At 39.9% G+C, this 13,808-nt stretch overlaps 1 long non-coding RNA gene across 1 annotated transcript in view; it reads left to right on the top strand.

Moving 5' to 3' along the window:
• Positions 1–13,808, top strand: part of LOC141973401 (uncharacterized) — a 78,900-nt gene that overhangs the window by 33,397 nt on the left and 31,695 nt on the right. The window contains exon 2 of the long non-coding RNA XR_012635517.1: positions 1,214–1,348. This is a non-coding gene — a long non-coding RNA (uncharacterized LOC141973401). The remainder of the gene's footprint in view (positions 1–1,213; positions 1,349–13,808) is intronic.

The raw sequence follows: 13,808 nt of genomic DNA, 5'->3' as shown, positions 1-13,808 counted from the left end.
AATATATATGTAGGGACATTGGTGTGTGACATGCTTTCAGTGAGTTTGTTAATTTATAATAAAAACTCTTTTAACTCTTACCTGGTGTGCTTCCCTTGTACTCCATTAAATCCACACTTCTGTAGTTTTACAGACCGGAACAACTGCTGTGTATTTTCATACCAGAGCTTTAGGGAAGTACTTATTTAAAACCTGTATGATAAGAGGTATCTTTTTCCCTGAAAATAATCTCCAAAACATTTTTGAGTAACGATGCTAGATACAGGTTAATTGTTCTGCTATCCCACCCCTCCATAGCTGTCAAATGTCCTAGCAACATTGTTGTGCAAACTGTTCAGTATCAGCCCAGTGTCAGGGTGTGCCTGACTTGGACCGTGCCTGTGAATGCTTGTGAGGCAGGATGTCTTGGTGCGAGGAATGATGTCTCTGTGTGTGCTTCTGGTTTTGAGAAATTTGCTCATTAGGGGGATTAAACGTGCCAGGTGAGTTGGAACTGAAAAACAAGTGTCTAAACTGTAGTGACAGAACACTTTTGCTGAATTGCTGTGGAGGAAAAGAGCTGTTTCATGTGCGGTAGTGGTGAAGGCATGAATTTAGCTGCAGTTGCACTGCCTTGACTCAGTAAGGGTTGAGAGTATATATGAGTCCTTTCAAGGTGAGAATTTTTTTAAAAGCCTATTCAGGGAAATGAGACAAAGCAGTCTGAGGATGTCTCTCTTTTTACTGCCGTCTATAATGTACTTCCATGTGTCTTTCATGTACACCAACATTCTGGCTTATGTAGTCTTACTACTTAGCTCACATGGGCTTCTGCTGCATTTCCCAGTTCACATTAGTACCAGGTTACTGTTCCTTAAACACTTACTGTTTTGGTTTTGTAACTGGCATGGCTGGTGTATCCTGACATGCCTGGAGCTTTGTTTCTGTTCATTCACATGGACTGTTGTTTGAACAAAGAGGATTTAAATTGGCAAGGCAGTGCAGAGCGACCTAGCTATTGCAAGATCCATGCTTTCTTTCCAGGGTGCTCTAACCAAAATACTGCTTGTGCGTTTCACCTTGGAAGCAAAAAATTATTTAGCCTTAACAATTGTTGGCAATTTCACTATTGTTTAGCAGTGTGGCTCTACCAGGCATCAGCAGTTTTAAGCACATGATAAGTTGCCCAACATGTACAGTGACTAATTGGTGCTTTTCATTTCTCTTCTTGTAGGATGACTTTCAGGTTCCTGAATATACTGTCAAATGCTGAAGCATTGAACTAGCTGAATCTTCTGCATTATTTCTAGTTTTCCTTTAGGCCTTTTTAAATATCAGAGGACTGGCACTTCTGTTACAATGTTTTAAGGTAAGATGTGACTTATTTTGTTAGGAGCAGAGGGAGGGGGACAGATGTCCCGTTCCCACCTCTTACTCTGTAATAAACCGTATGTACATGAAGTTTTAGACTGGAACCAGCTATCAGTATTTGTTATTTATGAGTAAATTGACTGACTTCAGTAAGGTAAAAATTGCTGCAATGAAGAAAGAACTTGGTTTCTTTTCTTAAACCACTAATTCTACACTCTTAAGTACTTGTATACCTCTCCATTAGAATGTCTTAGTCCTTCATCTGTGCATTAATAATGTTCTAGTAGTAAAAAGATATAGTCGTCAGTTCCTATGGGATGTCAGGCTGAGACAAATTCTTCACCCCAGGAGAAATTCAGGTAAGAAGCTAAAAGCAACTGTAGCTAGAAAAGTGACAGCTCTGCTTTGGCTAGAGTTGCTGCTGTCTTTAATTACCCATATTTTGTACCCATCTTTTGGATCCATAGTTCACTGCACTGTAGTGCTGCTGCTGTGTTTTTTTTCTCAGCAGCACGGTAGACCAGCCACAGACTAGACCAATGGAGAGTATGTTAGTGCAATGCCCAGTGCACAGCATGGTCTTCTCTTGCTGTCGAGTCATTTCAGTGACCAAGGACTGGGTGAGCTGTTGCTGTGCAAAGATACAAATCAGGTTAAGAGCAACACCAAAGGGAGGGCCTGAATTAAATCTGTAATAAAAGAAATCCAGATGAGTAATCCCCGTGTAAAGGCTCTCTTTGCTACTGATTCCTGGATTCCCTCAGGTTTGACAGGTGTTGTTTGAAGTAGCAGCTGCCCTCCTGTTTTTATTTATTTTTGGTGACTGTCACTGCCCACCTTATGTGCACTGCAATGTTCTTCAGGTTTGGATGAGAGATAAGACACACCTAAAACTGATCTCATATGTTGAAGAGCAAAGGTTTAGTCTCTTGACCATTCTGACTATTTAGAATAACTCACTGCAGATTAACTCTTGTTTTGTGCTGCTTTTGCTGCTTTAATCAGAGTGAAATGAAGCAGTGGGGGACAGCTTGTTTGGCTTTTGAGCGTGGAGTAAATCTTGCGCTTACAGGTGTGGCCTTGAATTGCTGACAGCTGTTGGGACAGGTAAAGTTCTACTGAATCTAGTGATCCAAAGATGATGGGGCACCAGTTGTTTTTCCCAAACTGTGAAACGCAGTAAGTGTGAAGAGCAGATCTTCTTCTGCCTTTCTTCATTACTCTCCAAACTTGTGATTTAGGTGGGGTGTGTGCGTGTGTGTAGGTGCATGTATCCAGACTCCAGTGTCTCTCCCTTTGGTTCTCTTGCGCAAAACTCAGTTCAGAGAGGGAGCAGAGGGTGCTGCAATGCACCTGTGGCAAGCTGCCGTGACGGGGAAGCCTGCCTGCGCTTCCAGAGCAGACCTCATGCCACCATGTTTCAGACAGCCCTGGGCTCTTGCTTGTAGAGTGCTGCCTGTTCCTTTCTGCAGGATGCTGTTATTTGCTTGGCTGTACCAGGGCTTTCGCTCTTCTGGAGCTCCTTCTTTTCACTGGGAAGAGCATTTGTAGGTGAATTTTGTTTTTTCTGGTAGCAAAGAAGTGCTTTGTACAGGAGTTGGGGGAAACCAGTCATGAATGCTTCTGGGTGCCGAGGTAGGGCTGTAGCTGTCAGGAAAAAGAAGTGCTTAGAAAAGGCTAAATAAGGAAACATTATCACTGCAACTAGGCTTGTGGCTGTGTGCCACAGCCATGTCCTGGCTGGAGAAGTGTGAACCCTCAGCCAAGCATGGGCTTCTAAGCAGAGGAAATGTGGATATATTTATAGAGGGACTCTCAGGTTGTCCCTGCAGGTCCCTAGACCTGGCTGTGCAGTACAGTGTAGCAGATGCCAGTGAACTAGGACAGTCACAGCCTGGATGTCTGGTGGCATGCATGGGTGGCCATGCAAGTACAGGGGTGGGAGGAGAGGAGAGTAGGCTGTAAGGAAACACATGCAGACAGAGAAGAAAATTGTGATTGCAGAAAGGCCGGAAAACCCTGAACGGACTTGTATCTGCTGTTGGGGAACCAAAGTAGTGATGACTGCAGGCTGCTGGTCAGCCCTTCAGAAAGCACAGGAGCACCATGTACAGTTGCTAAGAAGTGGACAGTAAAGGCTGCTCCTGTGTCAGCTCTCATCACAAGGCTGTGGGTACAGAGAGAGTGGGAGGAAGAGATGGGCTTCTCAAATTCTCTAAATTTAAGTCCCCCTCGAACTATATACATACATATTTTCTTTGCATGGCCTTACACTGAGTGGCATAGCAAACTCTCTACATTTGAGTAGCGCTGGGCTGTAACTTGGTGTTAGAGAGGAGAGGAAAATACAGGCATTAATGGCAGTAGCCATCACTGTAGAAGGTGCTACATACACTAGCACTACTAATTTAGCAAGTATTTGGAGAAGTGGGCTCAATTTCTCATCATAAAATAGTGTTTGAAGATTATATGTGCCCATGATTACATGCAACACAGTAACATTCCATTGTGCTCAAGGCATTCCATTTTGCATTTGTAGAGATACTTTGAAATACTAATGTGACCGCCTCAGTGCTTTTTGCCTGTGAGTTATGAAGCCAGCATCCCACTGGAACAATACTCTCCATGGGGAGGGCCTGAGAGAGTTTTGTGTCTCTCTGAACTTCACTAAATGTGATCCCTGTGCAAGTCATTAAAACAGTGTGCTTCTAATTGAAACACAGACTTTGGCAATGTGAGATAAGCAACAGACTTATTAAAATTAATTTCCATTTTATAAAGCCAAGGTTGCTTCAGTGGGATTGTCTGGGGCTTCTCAAAGCTGTGTCCTGTAGCCTTGATTTAGCCAAAGGTTTTACTCAACCTACTAAATGGAAAAAAAAAAAAAAAAAATCCAACCAACCTTCTGAAGAAAACTTTGCACTTCTGGTAGGTTAAAATACAAATACCCAGCAGCTGATTTCCTTAGCTAAGCCCTAAGTGTAGTTTTTTTGGTCTTCTGCTTATCTTAAAAATCTAAAAGATTTCATAAAAAACCAGGACTAGATCTCAGTACAGTGTTGTCTGTGATAGTTTCTGCCTGTAAGGACAGAGCAGACAGATACTGCTTTCACAGAGGTGAAGCAGCTTCACCAAAGGCTAGGAGTTGGTTGCCCTGGCACATGTAGTGAGAAGATTTAGTCATTACACACTGATTGGTTGGCTTCAGAGGTCCATAGATATTTGCACCTGCCAAGGGGATCTGATTTTTGAGAAAGCATGTCTATTTTAAGTGAAGTTAAACTTTGCTATACGGTAGCATCTAGAAAATTAAGGTGCCTGCAAATCCATGTACCAATGGTCAGGGTTGGTTTTTTTCTATCCACACCTGCACAATAAATGCAGTCACATTTTTTTTATTTGGCCAGATATTTCTACTTGATCAACTTACAACAGATGTGGCTGAAGTCCTGTTTCTTGCATCCTTTCTTCTCTTAGTTGTGGTTGTGCTTAAGTATGCCACAAAGCTATCAAGCTGCCCAGCCATGCTGTGCTACTTACTCCACCTTCCCACATGGTACAAAAGTAGTTTTTCTAGGCAGGGACGTCATCTTGTCATGCCATTTACCAGAGGGACCTGGAGTGTCCCACCTGGAGTAATGGTCTGGTTATGAAAAGGTTGTCACAAACATCATCATTTGCCAATACTGTTTTTTAGAGGGAAGCTGGGCAGTGTGACTGTAAAAGAAACAGCAGTAGCAGCCCTGCAGCATGACCCAAACCCACCTCCTAGTGGTGCTGCCATCCATGTTGTGGCTGGTTACACCTGAAACCAAGCTGGAGAGGACCCAGCTGGCACCTTGGCCACTGCCAGAGCAGAGCCTGGATAAAACTGTTGGGTATGCAGACCTGGCGTCTGCATCCTTTTGCTGCTGGTGGCCAGCTCGTGAGCTCCAAGTTCCTTGATGCTTTCTTGTGTTTAAGGCATTCAAGTGCTGGGACTGCTGTGGTAGGAAGAGATGGGACTGAATGAAAGCAAACCACCTGTGGCATACTGTCTCTTGGTTAATTTGGCCTGTGGGGGTTGCCAACTTCTCGCTTGTTTACTGGTGCCATGAATGTTGCTGAGGTGATTTCAGTACAATAACTAGTTCTTTAGATGAAAGCCTCGTGTGTGCTTTTCTGATTTATGACTTGTGAAAGTTTAAAGTTTAAAAATATAAGTCTATTAATCTTCGGAGCTACCTAAATGTAAACAAAACCTGTCAAATCCACCTTTTAGCTCTTTTGGTTTTAGGTCTTTTGCTGGCAGAACCAGACCAGTTCAGCACCTCTCAGGATTTTCTGAGACTGACAATCAATTTCTAGTATAGCAAATAAATTCTCTTCCTTCATGTTTTAATCTTAATAAATTCAGGGGTTTGAGTTGTTGCATGTATATTTTTTCATTTTTGCTATTTCTCTACACGTAAGGGCAAAAGAGTAACTCATCTCTCCTTCTGGTAAATGTACTTTTATTTTTTCAAAGGAGCTGCTTTGTCCACAAGGAACTATGGCTCAGCATGCTAATAAAACTCACTTTATGCCTTTAAAATGTTTATTCAAAGTGGCCTGGCTGGCTTACAGTAGCTGTGTGGGTGGACTGTCCTTGAATTTTGTAGACTTAATTTAGTACTACACAATACCCAGTGATGGAAAACAGCTATAAATTGTCTGTGCGCAGCCATGCATTATTGATAAAGCTCCACAATTTCTTTATTTGATGTTGTTAGTGCAACAGCTGGCTGATTTGTTAAGACTTTTTTTTCCCCTATTGGCAGTAAAATATCTCTTCATTTTGAACTCTGAATTTCCTCCTGAATTTTGATTTGTGTGGGGGTGAAAGCTTGCTTTTTCTCCAGTGCTACTTAATCTAATGAAAATGTTTCCACAGATTAGAAACAAGCTTCATTTCTGGGACAGCTAAGCAAACAGTAAGTGACTGTATAAACAGTAGGTTTGTATGCAAAAGACAGGACTTTTTTAATTGCAACAAATATTTAGAAATGGAAAATGGACCATAAAGTGTCATAGTAGATTTAGGAGAAAAATCCTTTAATATACATGATTTAGCACATGCTTAGAGAAAATGCTTTACCAGTGAGTTAGGTGTGCTTTGTAATTTCAGTGTTCCTTCAAAGTTGGTGAAAAATCTCAACCGTCTTACATTTGTCATGCTTTTTTCCTGTTGACACTTATGATGAGTAGAGTCTACTGAATATAATTTGCATATAAAACTGTGCTGTAAACTAAACAGTTCTTTCCCTGTGTTGAACAAAGGTACAAAGAGCTGCTCAGCACCCTGGAAATTAATAAATAAAACTTGCCAGCAAAACTATCAAAAGGCTTAGTCTCCCCAACAAATGTCCAGCACTGAAACTTCATTTTAAGCTATAATTTCTGGAATGGTAGCTTCCCACAAGTTGTTATTCTAATATGGCAGAAGGAATGTACAATTTGTGGCAAGCAAATGTTGTATTTGAGTATGGAATTGTTTATTTCCCTCTTACATGTGTGCATACATATACTTTGGTAGAGGTGTTCCAGACCTCTACAGATTTTAAATTTTTTAACTTTGTAAATATGTTAGGATACTGAAAAGTATGGATATAGTTGGTCTTCACAAGTTGTACTGATGTTTATAATGGTTTCATCTATTTCATGGACAATCACTGTGTATTAGTTTAGCTTTCCATATATTTACAGCCTTTCAAGGTAAAAAGTCATTCAGTAATGAAGTAATTAAACTGGTTGTATAGTTTCAATCAGGAGGCAGGAAAAGCTTATGGGGAAAGAACTAACATGATTGACAGAGGCTTGCTGGAGATTTACGTTGAGAATAACTCATTCTTCAGAACTTTTTCATTTTCTGATGGAAATTGTGGGGTAAATCAAATACAGTGGCTATGAATGATTAAAATGCGAAAGTTATGAATTCTTACTGACTTTGTAAATCTTTAACTCCTTCACTGCTAGTATAAAATAATTTATCCTTAAGGGGTCTTGGGGCTGTGAGGATTTAAATGAAAGCTTCAGCATCTTGAAGAACACTATTTTGATACTCAAAATCATTAATTTTGTGGCTTGCTTGATGCACAGAAAACTCTTGTGGAAGGGCAATGGTAGGTTCTCCATAGGTCATCTGATAGGTCTGCAATAATTCACTTTATTAATCAAAGTCACAAATTTTCTGGTAGTCTGAATGTTTATGCAATCTTGATGTAATAGAGGCAGCGAAAAATCCTGTGCTGGTCGAAGAGGATACTTTGATTTGATCTTACAGAAAATAGGAACAATTGGACACTGATGTGCCTGTGATTTTTGTTTTTGGAGCAAGTGTGCAGCTGTTTGTGCTTTCATACAGAAAGACACTTCAGCCATGTTACTGTAATTCATACTTTGTTACAACCTTCTTCTATTCAGATGGTTTTGGGATTGTGAAAGTGTGTGTGTAAATTTTTCTGAAACAAGTATACTTGGATAGTGAAATAAAATTTTGAAAATTCCTTGTTTATGGTGCTTGTCTAAAATAGTGTCTATCGCTGGCTTCTTTCTAAGAAAAGGAAACATCATAAAGTATGGTGGGAATGGATTCTCCTCTGTGGCTAGGAACTCTCCACAGACAGTGCATGGATGAAGTTACTCTAGTCTCTTAATTTACCTCCCTGAAAGTCAATCAGAAGTTGTCTGGCAAACACAAAAGAGCTTTGATGTAATTTGACGTTTCTTAATTTCTCCATACTAGCAAAATATGCTTTAGTCCAGAAAGCTCAAGTGACTTTCAGAAAGTTATCTAGATTAGAAATTTACTATGTAAGTGACCTGAGTGTTGCTTGCTACCATCCCAAATTTTTTACCCTTGGGAAAGCAATTGTGGAGGAGGCCTGGAGAGTGGGATGGATGAGGTGGTAAGAGATCAGCTTCACATGGCTGATCTCTGCAGGCCATGCTTAAAATACAGGGACAACTGTAGCAAAATCTTTTTCCTATTAAGTATTATGAGAAATATAAATAGAACAAAATTTAGTCCCACACAGCTGGTGCAGGTGTTGCAGGAATGGCATGATGCAAAAGGACTTGAAAGTAGTTGATCTTAAAAAAATAAAATTTTTTGTTTCCTCAAGGGAAAACAGACTCTTCCTAGCAGTCAGTGTAAATGTGCAAAATGGTAGGGAGCAGTGAGGCAAGTGGGCTTGGCTCGTGAACAAAAGTTATCAGACAGCCTTCCATTATTTTCCAGTTCCTTTTCAACTGCATCAAAATATATTTTTCTTCTAGTGTAGCAATTAAGGTGTATATGTAGGGGATAGCCTTCAATTCTTTGGAAGGGTACTACCTAAAATATTCTCTTTTTGAAAGCATGGGGTAGGAGGGGTAAAATGTGTGTGGTCGCATCCATCCCCACCCAGGTGTAAAGCCAAGTGCTTTGTCTATGACTAGTTGCGGCATGCCCTATTATAAGGGAAAGAAAACTATTCTTTCTGTTCTCCCTTCTCTTGGTATGAAAAGATGTATAAAACTTGTTTGGGTGGAACAAACCTCAGCAGCCTCTTCCGCGTTTGATCCGTGCTGCAAAACCTGTCTTGATTATAACACAGATGCCTTGTGATTGGATTCACTGTTGAAATCTGCAGCCCATTGCCACACAGCCAGTCAAAGCCTTGGGTGGGATTAGTGCTTATTGCAGAACATAATTCAGCCTGCCTGCAGTACCAACACCGGTTCTGCTGGCTAAGTTGCAGGACATGCTCATCCTGTGCAGCATAGGTACATCATCATGGACAAAATCTCTTTTTCTTCTCCTTTTTGTTGTTACACTATATTGCCCAGCACTAATTTGGAAGAGATGGTGAGGATAATGAATTACATGCTGATTCTAGCAAATTACCATTGATAATAATGCTATTCCCTGTTCTGAGGTGTTCTGCACTAACAGAAGCTGATTCTTAATGAGACCATTTAATGGATTCATTAGATACCCAGCCGAAACTAACTTTCAGCTGTAAAAGGAATGAGTTTTCTGTAAAACTTGCTTTAAGTAGAGCTATGTCCTTGCCTAATGTCTTAACTAATCATGTTTTGTCCTTCTAGAGATCTCTATTGATTATCTTTCCACAGTGAAGTTGGTGAGTCTGTCCTTTTTTGCGGGAGGACAGAACACTTTTTAACCTTCTTCTCCCAACGGCTATTTTGGCTTGCAACTCTCCTGCAGTTTCAATGAAATGTGGTGTGCCGAGGTGCATTACCCATCTGCTGTCTACAACACACAGAGCTCTAGAGTGCTTTCTTGTTCTCCTCTTCCCTTCCATGCTGCTCTTATCGAGGGTGCTCAGGAATGGCTGCACAGATTTTCCTAGTATACATCAATGCTGAACTAAGCTGTATGCAGTATAAATAAACGTGATTAAAAATGGCAGAATTTCTGGGTAGTTAGAAATTGATCTATGTTATTTGGGAAGATGGTTGCACCTCCAACTAATTACAAAATAAATAAGCAGTTATGTGTTGCCTGTCTGCAAACTTGAAGTATCTGAAACATCATCTGATTCTCAGTGCTGAAGTTGGCTTTGAAATGGAAAAATGTGTCAATAAGGTTTGGATCTAGCATGATCCTAAGCTGTTTTTCCAAGGTTCCTCACCCTTCCTCCTTCTTGTTTAATGCAGGATATTCTTGTGCACTTGGAGTACTGTGCTATAAAAATGCAGAATTTTGTTTGTATTTTTTTTTTTTGTGCTAGACATATTGTATTCCTGAAAGCCTTCTTTAGCATGCCTATAGGAAAAGCAATGCTGGAAGGTGAGGTTAAAAATACAGAATAGACTGGAGAACTTCATGAATTGTAGGGCTTAATTTGTCTTAAACCCAAGTATTTTTTACCCCAAATAGTTTCGAGGTAAGTACAATTTTTAAGGAGTCACCACATTGAGATGGAGCCTGTGGTTTACTTTGAAGTGAAATCACAAGTGTCTTTAGCAGGTTTTGTTCCCGCCTTCTGTGCTTTATTTGCCTTGGCATCAAGTGCTTTGACATCTTTTGCTGCCTTGGTTCCACACAGTGACAGCTGATGAGGGACCACAGCTGCCTCAATAGAGATGCATTAGCAGTGATGTTACCTTCCCTGATAAAGAAGGGTGCAAGAGAAAGATGAATGCTATTGCTTCCCAAATATCAGTGTGAAGGTTCAGATGCTAACAATGTCACAAGTGTGCAAAACACATCTAAGCACAAGCATTTAGGAGTTGTTATCACTGAATGTAGCTGTCAGTCCTCAGGATGTAAAAAGCGAATTTGTCACTGACTTTGCTGAAAGTGTAATATATAATGTGCTTGGAATATTCCTCAGAAATCTCAAAGTTAATTCTCTGATAGGTAAACAGGTAATGTTGCATTTTTGATTTTTCTGAACCAATTTTTAAATTTCAGAATAACTTTAAAAGAGTCACTGGAAAATCCATTTCAGAGTTGCTGGAATGTGTCCATGATTCCTAAAGGGTAGAAGAGTTCCCATGCCAAATTCAATAGTGGCACAACATCTTATTTTAAATCTGTCCTCAGCAAAGGATGGATTATTGCTTGTTCTGACCAAATGAAAATTGTAGGGAAGAAGGAAAGTGTTCTTGGCCAGGTTACCCCCCATCTGTGTGTAATACTGCCATCTCAAACTTGTTTCTCTGTCACATCACTTCAAGTTAACAGCTCCCTTTGCTTTGCTCCAAATTCTATAGTATAAAATTAAGTACCAACTTCCCTCTGCTTTAAAAAGAGAAAAAAAAAAAAAAAAAAGGTGTATTTCAGCAGATTTCTGTATGTTTCAAAAGAGAAATAGAGAAGCCAGGAGACCACCTTTCAAAGTCAGTAATTGATGGGATTTCTATTCAGGGAGGAGTTTGGCTTGCTTAGTGTAACTTTGCAGCAGAAATATGCATCTCGTTATTTTATGTGTCTATATTTAACTTCTGGCTGTGCATTTTAAGGTGCCTGTGAAATTCCTTTTAAGTCATGGCTGAGATCAGACTGAGCAGGTAAGCTTAAGTTTAAATACATAATAGTGTGGCTTGGCTGAGGTTGGTTAACTGGATCTGGCTTTTAATTAAAAATGCATAGAAATAAGAATCAGTAATTTATTTAACCTGAAATCTCCTTTTGGACAGCCCAAGCAATTTTTCTTTATGTTAAAAGGAGGGGTGTTTACTGAGGCATTGTGTCCTTTGCTTGGTATCTGAAACAATTTATGATTTATCAGTGGTCACTGAGTAATTGTTTGGACTGTGTTGGAAATAAGTTTTCTCTTTGGACACCTAGGAAAAAAGTGCTCAGAAGTTCAAGGGCTTTTGAAGGCAAAGGAGTCTTACAAACACAGGAGGACTTGGGGACACACGTGGGCAATGAACTGTGGTCTGAAGGAGAAAGGAAAAGGAGCTTTCTTTTGCTGGTTCACTCTGTAGCCCTGAGCACCTCTTCTATATCAGGTTTGCCCCTCAGAAAAAGAGTATCTGTTGAACTCACACTAGCCCACCATTAGCTGTGATGCTAACCTGCCAGCACAGCATTTTTTGAACACAGAGTGCCTTAAATATGTATTATGTAAAGATTTGTGCATGTGCTTTAGAGATGGGTAATTGTCTTTTAATTTCAATATTGCTAATACACTGAGCAACAAAAGCTCTAAAGCTCAAATTTTGAAAGGAGTATCACAAGCATTATTTCAGCTGTAAAGAGCTTCAGAGGTTGGCTTTTATGCTTCCTCTTGTGTAGGTCATTAAGGATTGCCTAATCCAGTACTATATAATCTTCTATTCTTGGGTAGGGCACTTCTGAAAAGGCTCTCTGAGGGTGGTGGTACAGATAATTCATTTAAGTCAGATATGATCTAACAACAGCAGTTATCCAGAGAACTCTGCACTCTGAACCTTCATCTCCAAATGCATGTGCCCTTCATATAGGAGTAATGACTATACAGGCAGGACAACATAGACAATGTAAGAGCAAAAACCAGAGAAGACAGGTGTGAAGGAAGGATATGTAGGAGATAACAGGACTTCAGAGAAGACAACAAGCCACAACACTCTTCCATCTGGTGAAGATTTTTTTGATCCAGTGTAAGGCTGGTGATGGTGTATGGATCATTGTGGAAAACCAGCTTTGTGGGAAGCATGGGAATAGTTTTCCACTTTTCCTAACAACAGGACTTGAAATATAAGATTGAACACACGGAGTATTTCAGCAGCCACTAGCTTGTAAAGAGACTGAGAAGAGAGAGATTAAGAGTCTGAATGTTAAAAATCTATGTAGCATTTTAATCCAAATAAACATGAAATAGGTCCTAGTCCATTAATCCCCAAAGTCAAAAGTAGTTCCCAGTGGTGCAGTATCACCCTCTTCCTAAGCGACTTCCCACTTTCCTCCCCCATTTCTGGTAAAGGTTCATTTAATGTTTTTTTTCCAAGCCCTTTCCTCTGTGGAACAAGTCTCAGACAAAGGAGGAGAAACAGATTTATTTTTTACTGAGGATGTATGCAGTTCACCATTAGCTATTTAAAAAACAAAAAGTATAGCAAAACCAAGATGACCTTGTCTTTCATATGAGTTACTAGCAGTGGGGAAGATAACCTCCTCAGATGGGGAATGGCTGTGTCTGATCAGGCCAGGGAGGAATTTTAAAAAAGAAAAAAAAAAGTGTTTAAAATTATGACAGCTATCAAGTTTGTCACTAGTTTGTAAATGCCAAATGTAAGTTATGGGAGTTTCTTTGTGGTAATGATGTGGTTAAAAATAGTTTATAATAAGGATTGCGTTGATATTCAGTTAATCTGTACCACCTGCAACTGTTTGTGTCGTTGTAAACCTAAATAAATGCATTGATTATACTAGAGGAATGAAGAACTTTGGAAAGACAAAAAATTTAACAGAACTTTGCAGTGGATTTCATCTGTCAGTTTGCTGCAGATGGCTTCTATCTCCTCATGGGAGAACTGGAAAAAAAGGAAACTAAAAGACTTTCTGTATTCCTTAAATTTTTATTTTGTGTTTATGTTCCATAATATCTCTGTCTTCCTTGTATTTTCTTCAGTGAGTGCTTTGGAAAGGCCTTCAGCTTCAATAACTGTGTTGTATCATGAATATTGCTACAGCATGTTATTTTGCTAGTGTTCCGTGTGGAACAGTGAGAAGTGGTGGCTGTAAACTGGTTTAACAAATAAGTTAAAGGAGCTGGCATTCATGGAGCTGTATCCTATCTCTCTTAGTACACTGTATCACAAAACAGGTGCAGGAAAGCAGTAGATTAATATTTTAAACAATTGCCTGGTATTAGCATTTAGTAAAATTTTGCTACACTGATCATGTTTGGAGTTGTCTCCCCACAGCTTCATGCCAAGTGTTCACTGAGTGCCTTCAGGCATGTGTGCTGCAAAGATGGGGGGAGCACTGATCTCAGAGG

This window comes from Athene noctua, chromosome Z (assembly GCF_965140245.1).
Source record: "Athene noctua chromosome Z, bAthNoc1.hap1.1, whole genome shotgun sequence".
NCBI lineage: Eukaryota > Metazoa > Chordata > Aves > Strigiformes > Strigidae > Athene > Athene noctua.
The sequence above is the reverse complement of the archived record's forward strand: the minus strand, read 5'-3'. Positions and strand labels throughout refer to the sequence as shown.